The sequence below is a fragment of the Rattus norvegicus genome, chromosome 17 (genome assembly GCF_036323735.1).
Source record: "Rattus norvegicus strain BN/NHsdMcwi chromosome 17, GRCr8, whole genome shotgun sequence".
In the NCBI taxonomy this organism is placed as follows: domain Eukaryota; kingdom Metazoa; phylum Chordata; class Mammalia; order Rodentia; family Muridae; genus Rattus; species Rattus norvegicus.
Window position 1 is genome coordinate 78,962,626 of NC_086035.1, and position 14,641 is coordinate 78,977,266.

The 14,641-nt window shown below is 45.4% G+C and overlaps 1 protein-coding gene across 2 annotated transcripts in view; it reads right to left on the reverse strand.

The window, feature by feature from the left end:
• Nucleotides 1–14,641, reverse strand: part of Frmd4a (FERM domain containing 4A) — a 590,863-nt gene that overhangs the window by 385,564 nt on the left and 190,658 nt on the right. The gene's annotated exons all lie outside the window — the stretch shown is intronic.

Below are 14,641 nucleotides of genomic sequence, written 5' to 3' on the forward strand. Positions count from 1 at the left end.
CTGGATAGTGACTTATCAGAAATAGGAGACTTTTTTTTTTCTTTTTCGGAGCTGGGAACCGAACCCAGGGCCTTTCGCTTGCTAGGCAAGCGCTCTACCACTGAGCTAAATCCCCAACCCAGAAATAGGAGACTTAATAGTATTATATCAAAGTAATTCATTGTCATGCATCATAGTAGAGTTCATAAATTTAAAAGATAGGAATTTAAGGAACGTTAACCACAACACTTTTCATGCAATTAGACAATAATTTCTTAATGCTATCAAGTAGTGCTTAAACTGACCCAATGAGTGTGCCTCTTTTAAGAGCTGTTTGTTTAAGCAAGGTTCAAAGGTTGAGAAGATCATTGGCTAGCCCTCCTCAGTTCCTTGAAGTACAGAGAGTCCCTTCTGCCCCTCCCCCGCATACTTTCTGAGCAAACCAGACCAGTTGCCATCACAACTGTATATACGGTGGGGTTGCCTGGTGTGGCTTGTTTGGCGTGTCCTTCTGTCCCTTGTGCATCCCCGTAAGGCTCTTCCATAACTGTTCCTTGCCACCTAGGGTTATGCAAGTCTGAGTCTCTAACTTGGGTGGTATCATTCTCTTAGGAAGTTTTTGCCCAACTCTATTCGTTCTCTAAGTGTTGTAAGTGACGTTCTTGTCCCCTCAGTTTCTCTTCGTGTATTTGTTGGAACTGCAGACACCACAGGGAATTTCCTCATATTTGTGGACTTTGCAAAACGCCTTCCTTAGCAGCATCTGTAGGCGATCTGCGAGTTTACTTCAAGAATCATCAATTCCAGAATGCAAGCAAATTCTAAACATTGCAAGCCAGTCATTAGTATCCTATTGGTGATCCATTAGGCAATCTATTGGCGATGAGAACCAGTCATCTGGCCCCAGGGTGTTTGATATTAATAACCCCAGGTGTGAATTGGCTCCTTGTGTTTCACATGAGCACTTCCTTAAGGAGGTTCATTCTTTTTCACTGGAAATTGTGTGCAAATGTCATAATGCAGGGCTCAAGAACAGTGACTACTATTGATTGCTTATTTCTGCAGGTTCCTTGGGGTTTGAACTGGTCATCTGTATTTTCTTTTACTTATAAATCGTGTCATACATTTCCAGTATATTCCATATATTTTCCATTTAGATTGGCCAGACAACATCTCTCACGCTTACTAACCTCTTATTTCTCCCAAGACAAAAATCTGGATCTCAAGCACATCCATACTCATGTAATCACACTCACTGTTCACACCAAAGCCTCAGAATAACCGAGTCAGCATTCCCAATGCTGATATGCCCAATGGCCATGGAAGATCATTTAAAAATTCTTTTGTCTTTAGGGAGCTAAAATTTCTGATTATATTATTTTTCTTTTTTTTGAGATTTTATTTGTGTTTTTCTATGTTTGCCTGTATGTATGTCTGTGTATCATGTATGTGCAGTGCCCATGGAGACCAGAAGAGGGTGGTGAATCTCCCAGAACTACAGACGCAGACAGTAAGGAACTACTACGTGAGTGCTAAGAATCGAAGCCAATTCCTCTAAAAAATAGTTCTTTTAGCTGTTCAGCCATCTTTCCAGTCCCTTAAGTTGCTGATTTAAAAGGTGATCTGAGTAGTTCTTTTTAGTTCTTTATTACACAAGGTAGATATAAACTTAGGTTTACATAGTCTTTATTTAATATCAAGGGGATATTTACTTACTTTCTTAGTAATTACATTTCTGCATAACTCTAAGTCTATAAACCAAGCACAGAGAAAGCTTACAGCTCACACACTGACTTCATCCATCACACTCTCTCTCATTCCCTGCAGATAAGTTTGTGTGACTATGAAGACTGACCTTTGCCTTATTGTATTAAGTGTAATAAACATGCGTAAGCACTTATACCTTCCGTTTTCAGAAAACTAGCCAGCCTACTTTCAGTTGGGCCAAGAGAAGCTGCTCATCCCTTTGTGTGTACATGTGTGTTCATGTGTGTGTGGTGCATGTGCATGTGCATGTGGAAGCCAGAAATCAACCTTCGCTGTTATTCGTCTGGCATGGTCCACCTTGTCTTTTGAGACAGGGACTTTCACCAGTCAGGAACTTACTGAGTAAGCTACACTCTGTGGTAAATCCCAGGGATCTGCCGTCTCAGCTTTCCCCAGCACCAGGATTATAAACACCAGCCCCGTCTTTATTTTTATATGGGACTCAGGTTCCAAATAAGCCATCTCCCTACCCTACTTTATTCCTCTTTAGACATTCCTTTACATGGTTAGACCGAAGGCCATCTACTCAGACACCTGTCTATGGGTATACAAAAGGTTTTAATTCCGTGTTTGTTGTTGTTGATTATGAATATATCCGTCTCAGTCTATCTTAGGGACGGATCTCTAGAAGTGATCCCGAGAGTGAATACAGATGTCATTTTGCTGTTAGTTAATACATCATCAAAGGCTTGTCTATCGAGCCTGCTCCATTCTGTATTCCTACCAGCAAGATATAACCTTTCAGTGCTACCAGTAGAGGTAGCTGCCGAGCTTTTGGAGTTTTGCATTCCTGTGTTATTCTCAAGGTAGAGTAACATTACGTTCTTCCTATCAGGGGAGATGAGCATCTTTCTTAGATTTCAAGTAGTTCTGCCCATATGCCCACTTTAAAACACGGTTAAGTCATGCATCATAAATTAGCAACAACTTTTAGGGGATGTTTAGCGGTACCTGGGCTAGCTCCTCGAATGATCGTTGTGAATACTGCCTGTAAAACCTGTACCTCTTGGAACGTGTACCGCTGAGGGGCTCTGTGTAGTCTGATGTTCAGACCTTTAGTTAACTGTAGCCCCTGACATTGGAAACTCACTTAATGGGAACAGTGCTTGGATGAATACCCAAGGAGAAGTCTACTTTCTATTCCAATGAGTATCTGCTCCAACATAAATATTCTCCTCAAGAAGCATAATCATAGCAGGCCACCCTGCCTAGCAAAAAGAAAGGTGAGGGAGTACTTGGTGTAGAAGGGGCATATTCATTCCCAGCATCTGTCTCCCCACAGGGAACAACAAGGAAAATCAAAATTACGGCCCCTGAGTTGACTGAAAAAAATTATTAAATGCAATAAATTCCTAGAGAGAAGTCATAAAATGAAAATGGCCTGCCATAGAATACAGTTCTGTAGGCAGAGAAACAAAGGAAGGAAGGAAGGGAGAGAGAGAGAGAGAGAGAGAGAGAGAGAGAGAGAGAGAGAGAGAGAGAGAGGAAGAGAGGAAGAGAGGAAGGGGGAAGGGAGGGAGGGAGGGAGGAAGGGAAGAGGCTGAGGTCAGAGAGGCAGAACTCTGAGCACCTGTATGACCTGAGTTTAGCCCCCACCCTCTTCTTCCCTCTGCCCCACCTAAGAAAAAGGCACAGAGCAAGCATTACTACAGGCTTTTATGCTTTTTATGGTCCCTGGCCACCATGGGATCTTCCCAGATCCTGGTGGGTTGTGTCATTTGCTCACGTTCTGCCTTCCTGAAAGGGTGGACTACTTCAGCAACTTGTCCACCACATCCATTTTTAGCAGCTCACTGTTTATGTTTAAACCTGGTCTCTTATCCTCTCTCCTTGTTTTACCTGGATGAGGATGCTATCCCTCAGCCCCACCCTACCCCTCTCTCTCTCTCTGAGGGAGAAAGGACTCTGTGCATGGTAGCCAGAGTTCTACCACTGAGTCACACCCCCCCCCACCCCAGCCCACTGCCTCCAATGCAAGGAGAAGGCTCTTCGAGGTTTGGTGGATCAGGTTCCTCAGCCTATGAATGTGGGTCCAGTTTTTAGATTGAATAGCAAGTATGGAATCAGAATCTGCCATTGAATGAAAGCATCTCAGAGGACAAAGGTATTCCATGGGAGGCAACGAGGAGCCCACACACTTTGGAAAGCTGGGGAAGAGGGTGGTATCCCCTGCTCCCCCCACTGCCATCTGCCACGCACATCATCCCTGGTTTGCTTTGTTGTGTCATGAAAACTGCAAGGAAGATGACAGGATTGCAAAGAAGGGAGAAAAATGTTAGAAGGAAAGAAGACAGAAACACGGCTCTTTCTCGGAGAGGGGGAATCTCATTAAGTTGCCCAGGATGTCATGGAACTTACTATGTCAACGAGATTTGCAAGGCTCTTTGTTTATGACTCACCATGAGGAAGCACAAAGGAAACACCTTGGACAACTGAAGTGTATATCTATTTTGTCATTGTGGCCGCTGCTGCTGTTGGTGTTGCTGGAGGTTGTATATGTGTGTTGAAACTGGGTCTTCTCATTTTCTTTTAAAAGGGCGAACTGTGACTTTGGAGAGGTGACTCCGTGGGTACTACCTTTCGCTGTTCATGCAGGAGGGCCTGAGATCAGATCCCAGAACCCATTAAAAAACACAGGCTTGCCATGCACACCTGTAACCCCATGATGAAAAGCAGAGACTGGAGGATTTCTGGGGTTTGCTGGTGCCCAGCCTAGCTCCAGGTTCGTTGAGAGACCTTGTCTCAAAAGAATAGGGCAGAGAGTGTGTTCTAGTTTGATCTCTGTTGCTGAAACAGAACATGCTGGGGAGGAAAGGGTTTATTTCCCGCCACACTTCCAGGTCACGACCCATCATTCCATCACTGAAGGAAGTCAGGGCAGAACTAAAGGAAGGACCCTTAAGGCAGGAACTGAAGCAGAGATCATGGAGGAATGGGGCTTACTAGCTTGCTAGTGAGTTTCTGCTCAGCTTGCTTTCTAATACAGCCCAGGACTCTCTTCCTAGTGATAGTAGCATGCACGGTAGGCCATGCCCTCCTACAGCAATTAGCAATCAAGAAAATGTCCTATAGACACTCCCCAGGCAAATAGGGTGGAGATAATTCTTCCTTCTTCCTAGGCAAGTCAACAACCAGGCTTTGCCCGCGGAGTGACAGTGACAGAAAAGGGAACCTCTATCCTCTTTTCTCTACATTCCTTTAACAGACACACAACTACACACACACACACACACACACACACACACACACACACACACACACACACACACCTGCTGTTTCCTGGTCTGTGCCTTGTGAAGAAGCTGCCACCACACACTGTCACCACTGTTGATGGAGATGCTTCTGTGGCCATGCCTTTACCTCCACAAAGAACCAAAGTCCCCCTGAAACTGTGAGCCACACATAGACTTTTCTATGGTGCTTCTGATGGCTATTTTGGTTCAGCAATGAGAAAAGTCATGGATGTAAGATTCTCCCTTACACAGCCAGCTGTCTACTCTGGAGCCGTCACTAAGCCTGAATCATGATGACTAGATCTACTCTGCAGAGTACAGAAGTCTTTTGACACTGAATTTTAATGAAATCAACCCAATAATTAATTATGGATTAATTAATTCATCCATGCAAAGAACATTCACAGTACAAGACATGTTTATTGAGTGCATCTACCACAGGCAAAATATGTCAAGCATGGAAAGAGGAACGTGGTTGTGATGATCACGGTGCTAAGAAATGCTAAATCCTTTTGAGTTAACTATTTCAATTTTAAATAACAGGAGCTAGGCACCACGGCACATCCCTATAAATCCAGCACCCAGGAAGAGACAGAAGGCTCAGGCATTGGAGGTGGACTCCAACTATGCATAAAGTCTGGTCTAGAATACACAGTGAGACCCCGACTCCAAAATCCCAAAGAAAACTCAATACGGAGAGCACAGTGGTTACAGGGGAGAGCACAGTGGTTACAGGGGAGAGCACAGTGGTTACAGGGGAGAGCACAGTGGTTACAGGGGAGAGCACAGTGGTTACAGGGGAGAGCATAGTGTTTACAGGGGAGAGCACAGTGGTTACAGGGGAGAGCACAGTGGTTACAGGGGAGAGCACAGTGGTTGTAGGGGAGAGCATAGTGGTTGTAGGGGAGAGCATAGTGGTTGTAGAGGAGAGCACAGTGGTTGTAGGGGAGAGCATAGTGGTTGTAGAGGAGAGCATAGTGGTTACAGGGGAGAGCATAGTGGTTGTAGGGGAGAGCACAGTGGTTGTAGAGGAGAGCATAGTGGTTACAGGGGAGAGCATAGTGGTTGTAGGGGAGAGCACAGTGGATGTAGGGGAGAGCATAGTGGTTACAGGGGAGAGCATAGTGGTTGTAGGGGAGAGCACAGTGGTTGTAGGGGAGAGCATAGTGGTTGTAGGGGAGAGCATAGTGGTTGCAGGGGAGAGCATAGTGGTTGTAGGGGAGAGCATAGTGGTTGCAGGGGAGAGCATAGTGGTTACAGGGGAGAGCACAGTGGTTGTAGGGGAGAGCACAGTGGTTGTAGAGGAGAGCATAGTGGTTGTAGGGGAGAGCACAGTGGTTGTAGGGGAGAGCACAGTGGTTGTAGGGGAGAGCATAGTGGTTGTAGGGGAGAGCACAGTGGTTGTAGGGGAGAGCATAGTGGTTGTAGGGGAGAGCATAGTGGTTGCAGGGGAGAGCATAGTGGTTGTAGGGGAGAGCATAGTGGTTGTAGGGGAGAGCACAGTGGTTACAGGGGAGAGCACAGTGGTTGTAGGGGAGAGCACAGTGGTTGCAGGGGAGAGCATAGTGGTTACAGGGGAGAGCATAGTGGTTACAGGGGAGAGCATAGTGGTTGCAGGGGAGAGCATAGTGGTTACAGGGGAGAGCACAGTGGTTGTAGAGGAGAGCATAGTGGTTGTAGGGGAGAGCATAGTGGTTACAGGGGAGAGCATAGTGGTTGCAGGGGAGAGCATAGTGGTTGTAGGGGAGAGCATAGTGGTTGTAGGGGAGAGCATAGTGGTTGTAGGGGAGAGCATAGTGGTTGCAGGGGAAAGTCTATGATTAATTGGCAAATAGATGACAACAAATTAAGCTGTTCGAGCTCTGAAGAGGAAAGACATCCTATGGGGCAGGAAGGGGAAGTGAAGAGGAAAGATACCATGGGGCAGGAAGGGAAAGTGAAGAGGAGAGACATACCATAGTGCAGGAAGAGGAAGTGAAGAGGAAAGACATACCATAGTGCAGGAAGAGGAAGTGAAAAGGAAAGACATCCTATGGGGCAGGAAGGGGAAGTGAAGAGGAAAGACATACTATAGGGCAGGAAGAGGAAAGTGAAGAGGAAAGACATCCTGCAGGACAGGAAGGGGAAGTAGGATCACCCACAGCTCTGATCCATGCAGATGCTCTGTGATTCTGGAATGGAGGAAGGCAGAGAAACAGAGAGAGACTCCTAGCCTTGGGCACAGTGAGAATGCATTCTAGGTGTTGGGTGAAGCTTATGACGACTAAGTGCAGAAACACTGAGAAATCTGGCTAGTCAGGAGGATAGGACTGGAGCGATGGGGGCACCACAGGAAGGTCAGTCAACAGGAGAACACAGCAAGGAGAGCCTGGGGCAGTCAAGTCTGCTTTGAAGGGAAATCTGCTAAGTAATTAGGAGCTGTGAAGATCAGCGAGCTGGAGAAAACATGATTAATGTGACATTTTAGGAGAGCGAATCTGGCAGGTGTGTGCAGTTGGTCAGCACAGAGATGGGAGAGAGGAGGCTGAGAGCAGTTTGTGGTGGTCCAGAGCGGCCACATTGACGCTTTCCGATAATTAAAGAAGGAAAGAGCTTCTGCGCGAGAACAATAGGCCCACCGGGACCTCACCATCTTCACATTAGCCTTGGCTTATGGGAAGCAAATTACTGCACTCAGTTTCTTTCCAAATTCAAAATAAAGGCTTGTCTGATGCTCTTATCTCCTTCCTTTTCCATTGAGTATAGCTGTTACAGTTATGGATATAGACAGGAGCTGTAAAACCACGACTCTGTCTAAATGTTTCCTAACTGTGAAATTCAGAGTGGTCGGCCATGAGTGACAGTGCCAGGTCAGGGAGCAGCTTGCAAACCTAGTGTGTATTCTAATTTTATTCTCCTGTCTTCTGGGGAAGGGTATTGTGATACATCTCAGATTGGCCTCAAACATGCTATCCTCCTCCCTGCCTTCCCTGTGCTGGGATTATAGTTGTATGCTCCCATGTCTGGATTCTCCAATACCTTTTGTATGGCATATATATGTGTATGTATGTGTATGTGTATGTGTATATGATATGGATATGATATGTGTATGTGTATAGGTATGTGTATGAGTATGGGTATGGATATTGATATGGATATGATATGCATATGGATATGGATACGATATGGATGATATGTATATGGATGTGGATATGATATGTATATGTATATGATATGTATATGTATATGATATGGATGATATGTATATGGATGTGGATATGATATGTATATGTATATGATATGTATGATATGTATATGGATGTGGATATGATATATATATATGATATGGATGATATGTATATAGATGTGGATATGATATGTATATGTATACTTATATGGATATGGATATGGAAATATATGATATGGAGTGTATATGGATATGGTTATGGATATGGATATGATATGAATATGTATATATGTATATACACATACACATCATATACATACATATACATATACATATACATATACATATACATATACACTCACATACACATATACATATTATACTGTCATAGAGTCAAGTGTCAAATTGAAACAAACCTAGAGTCACCTAAGAAGAGGGAAACTCCTCTGAAGAACTGTCTGGATCAGACTGGATTACGGCCATGTCTATGAGCAGTTTTCTTAATTGCTCTTTGAAGTACAAGGACACGGCCCACTCTGAGTGATACCATCCCTAGGCCAGTGGGTGTGGCTGTATAAGAAAGGTAGCTAGAGAACAAGCCAGTCAGCAGCATTCTCCTTGGCTTCTGCCTCGTTCCTAGCTTTCTTAATAATGGCGGACCTCTAAGAAATAAAACCTCTCCCCACTCAGTCACCTTTTGCTGTGCTGTTTATTACAGTAACAGGAAGCAAACTAGGTAGAGACCAGCTCAAATAGTTCCGGGTGGAGTATCAATGTCCACTTTACCACTATTAATATATTTAAAATTTAAATGCAAGTATATATGAGGGCTCATTTAAAAGAGTTATTCAGTGCTTGTTTTTTTAAGTTATCCTAAACAAAGAATAGGGAGACTCCAGTTAGAAATGCAGGTATATATGTGACTGCTTTTGTTTTCTCCACCCCTCCTCCTCCTCTTCCTCCTCCTCTTCCTCCTCCTCTTCTTTCTCTTCCTCCTCCTCTTCCTTTTCCTCATCCTTCTCTTCCTCTTCCTCTTCCTCCTTCTCCTCACTGTTTTTAATTCCTCTTTCTTCCACACACTGCTGTTACTGAAGAAAGCTTTCATATATATATGAAAAGAATATATATGAAAAGTATATATATGAAAAGTATATATATATATATATATATATATATATATATATATATATATATATATATGAAAAGTGTATATATATACACAGGGAATGGCCTCCCTCAGCCTCCAGGTAGAGTAAAGACAAGGCCACTGCTCTGTGTTCAACTTATTCTATCGTAGATGCTGGGTGCTCATGTAGGTGGCCAATGCCATAATCTCAGTGGTATCCTTAGAGCAAATCCATACTTGAGTTTGCCTTCCTTTAGAAGTTCTGTTTCTTCCTAAGACTGGGATTTAGCTCAGTGGTGGAGTGTTCATCTAGAAAGAGCAAGTTATAAAGGAACATACTCTGTGTGTGTGTGTGTGTGTCTGTGTTTTATCCTTGGATTCAGGGAAGCTGGGAGAGGGCTGGTAGCATAGTCACCTCTGGAGCTAATGGTGGGTAGAACAAAAGGGAAGCCGGGAGGTTGGTAGCATGGACAATCCTGGAGCAAAAGGAGGTAACATAAAACTATAAGCAACACTCCCACGCTGACTGGCAATAAGGGAAACATCCAACAGACTCACTTATAGTTTAATCTCATGAAGGCATTTTCTCGCTTGAGAGTCCCTATTCCCAAATGACTCTAACATGTATCAAGTTGACATAAAACTAGCCAATACAGAGAGTTTAAGAGTCCTCCAGATCAACTGTTGAGCGTCCCAGCCTGTAAAATCCCAAAATAAGCCACAGGGATTAGCACATGTGGGTGTCGGGATCTGTGACAGCCGCCTACACGCTGGATGTGGAAGAGCAGCCTCTGGCTCTAAAGCACTGTGGGAGAATGAATGAGCTAGAAAGAGTGGCTCCAGGGCATTGCCTGCCTACAGCTACGATGTGTAGGTAATCCACAAAGCCAGCCAGCAGACACGTTAGTCCACAATACAATGAGAATCTAGTCTCTAGAAGTTCAAAGTCAAGAGCATCCCTGTCATTGAAACCAGGAGTGCGTTTTATATTCCGGGCACATCACTCGATTCTATCCTACTATGATTAGCCTTCTAATCTTTCTGCCCCAGACTATGGCTATGATGTCTCTCACTCTCCTATCCCTCATTGTTGATGTCAGTGTAACACTCCACCTATCTCCTCTCTTTGCCACCTTTTGCCTTTAACATCTGTCAGCGTACTCCATTCCCCAAGGAAAACCTCGCCCATAATATGGGTGCTTAGTAACCAGCTTTGAATGGCTGGAGAAACAGTTTGCACACGCCATCCACACACGTCAATTTCAAAGTGCCGAGGGAACAGCAGTGATATTCAGAACCACTTCAGATCTTACGTGCCTTAGTTGTTTTTCTCCTCCAGCTATCTCGGCTTTTGTGTATGTAAATGGAGACGTTGGTTATGAAAATTTCATGTCCTGCCTCATTGCACTGTTCTATTAAGAACTGGAGCTGACAGGGGTGGGGGAGGGGAGAAAAGAAAAGACATGTTTCACTCTGAAAATGTGGGTGGCATGTTAGGGACACCTGAAAACTGAGACCAGAGGTTGCTTTCCACCTTGGATCTAATTGAAAAGTGCACACCTTGCGGGGCAGGGGGGCTGTTTGCATGTTCATTCTTCTGTTAAGAGCAAATTGGACCTGTCAGGTGGGTGGGATGAACAGACTTAATCAAGTGTTTTCAAGTTTTCAGCCCTACTCAGGCTGAAAGTAGATACTAAGACTAAGCCAAGATTTGCTTGTACGGGCTAGCACAGGCTAGCACGGGCTAGCACGGGCTAGCACTGAGCACTGGTTCTGTGTGTCCAAGATCCTGAATGGGCGGAAGGAAGCCCTCTGACCCAGGATTGTGTGGGAAAGAGGAGGTTCAGTGGGCTGTGAAACTTTTTTATTACACAGGTACTTGGCTTATAGCCGTGTTGGAACCAGACAGTAAGCAGGCATCACCTCATAAAAATGTGTGCTCAGATTCCTGGCCCTCTTTAAATAAGACAGTGGTTGTGCACCAGCACCTGCCGAAATTTACCATCACCCACTACCAATCCTTTTTTTTTTGTCTTTGCAAGACAGGAAATAGCCAGTAACCAACCAATTGATGCCACTCCTCAGAGATACATGCAATATCCTCTTATGTGTGTGAACTCTCCCGGGACCTCCTTTCTTGGTCTGACTTTGGGTGAAAGCAGGGTTCAGTGGCTAAAGGAAAATGTCAGAGGACAGAACTACTCTGACACAGGGCATAAATGGTTGAGGGCCTGATGTTCTAAGTTGTGCTAACATTGAGGACTTTCCTCTGTGGACCACTCCCCATGCGGACAGAGGACAAAGGATGTGCAAAAGGCTGTTCTCCCCTGAAAGACGCTGGCTTCATCCTGCCGGCTGACTTAGACCGGTGTCCTCCCCAGTGTTTCGTGTAGCCCCTGTGACTTCACCGTGTGGAAGATGCCTCCATGCGATCTCTCCAATGACTCGAGAGTCAATGGCACAGCCTCCTGAGTGCCCTCCCACCCATCCCTCAGTCATTCTGCATTTATCCATGCGTTCACGCTTCTGAGGAAACTCTTGCATATTTCTCAAGGACACAGACTCCTGTGGACTCCATTCCAAGGTCTCAGGAAAAGATGAGGGTCTACTGTAAGGTGAGATCTGGACAGAGCCCAGTAGGGAGTGGGCACTCAAGTAATAGCTGTTGAATAAATAAAGTAACAAATCAAGGACCCTTCAGCTGCTGCTGAGGAGTGGCCCTCGCTGTGGAGGTAAGTATTTCCAAAAAACCCAGAAGTAACCCTCTACTGGTCTTCTTACCCTCACAACCACTTCCCTGCATTTATTTTTGAGCAAGTAGAAGCCGCATTTTCCGGAAGTTCACAGAGGTTTTTCTTACCCACTGATGTCCCTATGACTCTAACTTCCTTCAAGTTCGAGGCTCCTAAGAGATCAGGCAACCAGTACCTTGTAGAGCCAAAGGAAGGAGGCTCCATCCAGATAGTTCTATTTCCAGATAAAGACAGACATTAGAGAAGTGAGAGAATTTGGCTGGTGATGAGCAGGTGGTAGGAGAGACCAGAAATGGAGATGGAAGAGTTGGCTCATACTCACTGTGAGTGATGTAAGCATCCGCCAGGTATTGATTTGACCTTAGAGTGCACCCTCATGACTCCTGGTTACACATTTAGGTAAGCTGGAAGCTAGCTGTGATGGTTTGAATATGCTTGGCCCATGGGAAGTGGCACTAATAGGAAATGTGACCTTGTTAGAGTAGGTGTGGCCTTGTTGGAGGAAATCCGCCCAAGCTCTGCCCAGTGTGGAAGAGAAACCTTTCTCCTGGCTGCCTGCAGAAGATAGTCCAATCCTGGGTGCCTCACTTCAAGATATAGAACTCTTGGCTCCTCCAGCACTGTGTCTGCCTGCATGCTGCCATGCTCCTGTCATGATGATCATGGACTGAACCTCTGAAACTGTAAGCCAGCCAATTACATGTTGTCCTTTATAAGGACATGACCCTCCACACGGTGTCTCTTCACAGCAATAAAACCATACACACACACACAGCTGGACTGTCTTTCTTTGGCTCTGGAAGTAGGATTCTTTCTAGGGCCTAGAGTGGCGAACAGATGTCCTAAATAGTCAAGCCCTTTACTGTGCAGCACAGGCCAAGTGGCACTATTTAGAGAGACTGAAGTTGCCCAATAGTTTACAACCAAACATCTAGGCTTTCTAAAAATCAAATATCTACCAATCTGTAAGCTCTGGGTCTGAGGCTTTGGAATCTGAGTTTTAAGGAGCATCACAGAGATTTCTGACATTAACTCCAGCTTACGTGGCCAGGACGTTTCAGAACGGTGCTCTTGGCAATTCTAGGAAAGGTAGGGCCATTCTTGGCAGCAGAATGAAAGGTAACAGAAGAAGGATGTAACAGAAACAGCTGAAAGGCTTCAGCAATGACCAAAAGGGACCTCAGCACCTCATCCTGGGCCATTTCCTTTAAATTCTCAGTGTCAGGACCTCTAGTCCCCACCAGCAAGCAAGCGGGGAAGAAGTATTTAGAAGCAAAGGCAAAGCTGTCAAAAGAATGGACTGGCCATTGTCAGGGTCAGAAAGCACTGTCTGCTAAATATGGGTCCAAGCTCCAAGGCACCCAGTGTTGATCTATTTAAATCCACTTCATGCCATAGAGCTAAGATACAAAAGCCACCAAGCAGCTAAGTCCCTTCTGAGAGCTCCCTGCTCCCTGAGTTCCAGTGGGCCCATTGTTCCCACCACAGAGAGACTGTTATTCCTGAGTTCTCACTTGCTTTCCCCTGCACTCTTCTGTCTTGATGTAGGTATCAGACCTGGGCTCCCACATTCTTCCTTCGTTGTGTGGGTATGGGACTCAGGCCTTTCAACTAGATACATATGCATCAGCTCTAGGGTCCATGGTGAAGCCCTGTGGAGTCAGGCATGATTGAGAACTCATGGAGCAGAGGCAGGCAGACCACCGGTTTGAGAGCTAGTTGCATTCTGTGATGGTTTGCATATGCTTGGCCCAGGGAGTGGCACTATTAGAAGGTGTGGCCTTGTTGGAGGAAGTGTGTCACTGTGGGGTGGGCTTGGAGACCCTCCTCCTAGCTGCCTGAGGATGCTCAGTCTGTTCCTGGCTTCCTTCAGGTAAAGATGTAGAACTTGGCTCCTCCTGCACCATGCCTGCCTGGAGGCTGCCATGCTCCCGCCTTGATGATAATGGACTGAACCTCTGAACCTGTAAGCCAGCCCCAATTCAATGTTGTCCTTATAAGACTTACATTGATCATAGTGTCTGTTCACAGCAATAAGACCCTAACTAAGACACATACCAAGACCCTGTATCACAAAAGTAAAAGAGACCTGGTTGAGGAATGCAGTGATTATAGTAGCACTTGTTGGCTATGTAAGGCCCTGGGTACCTCACGGCTCTGGATAGTATCAGGTCATCATTGCTGAAGATGACAAGTGTGTTCAAGGCTAGTAGCCCAGTGGTGTAAGCCTGGGCATCTCACCTGGCTGAACTGATGGTACCGTCACAGGACCCGCTCAGTGGTGGGATTTGGAATCACACATTCTCTGGCCATATAATCTTGAATCCCAATCACACTTGGCTCTCTTGGGCATTCTGCAGTTCTCCTGAGTAATCTCTCTTGCAGCACATTTTCTTCCCCCCGTAACCAACCAGGTTATGTCTGCAGTGGAGCGCCAAGAAGCTTCCCGTGAAGGAAGGAGATCACTGTGAGAGGAGGTCTTCATTCCCAATGGAGTGCAGTTCAAGCAGCCGGCCACAGCAGGGGGAAGGCCTCTAGAAGCTACCTGCCAGCCGCCAGCCTTCAGGTCAAGTCAGGTGACCTTCCAAGTTCAGAGGGTGTCAGATAGCTATGTGTG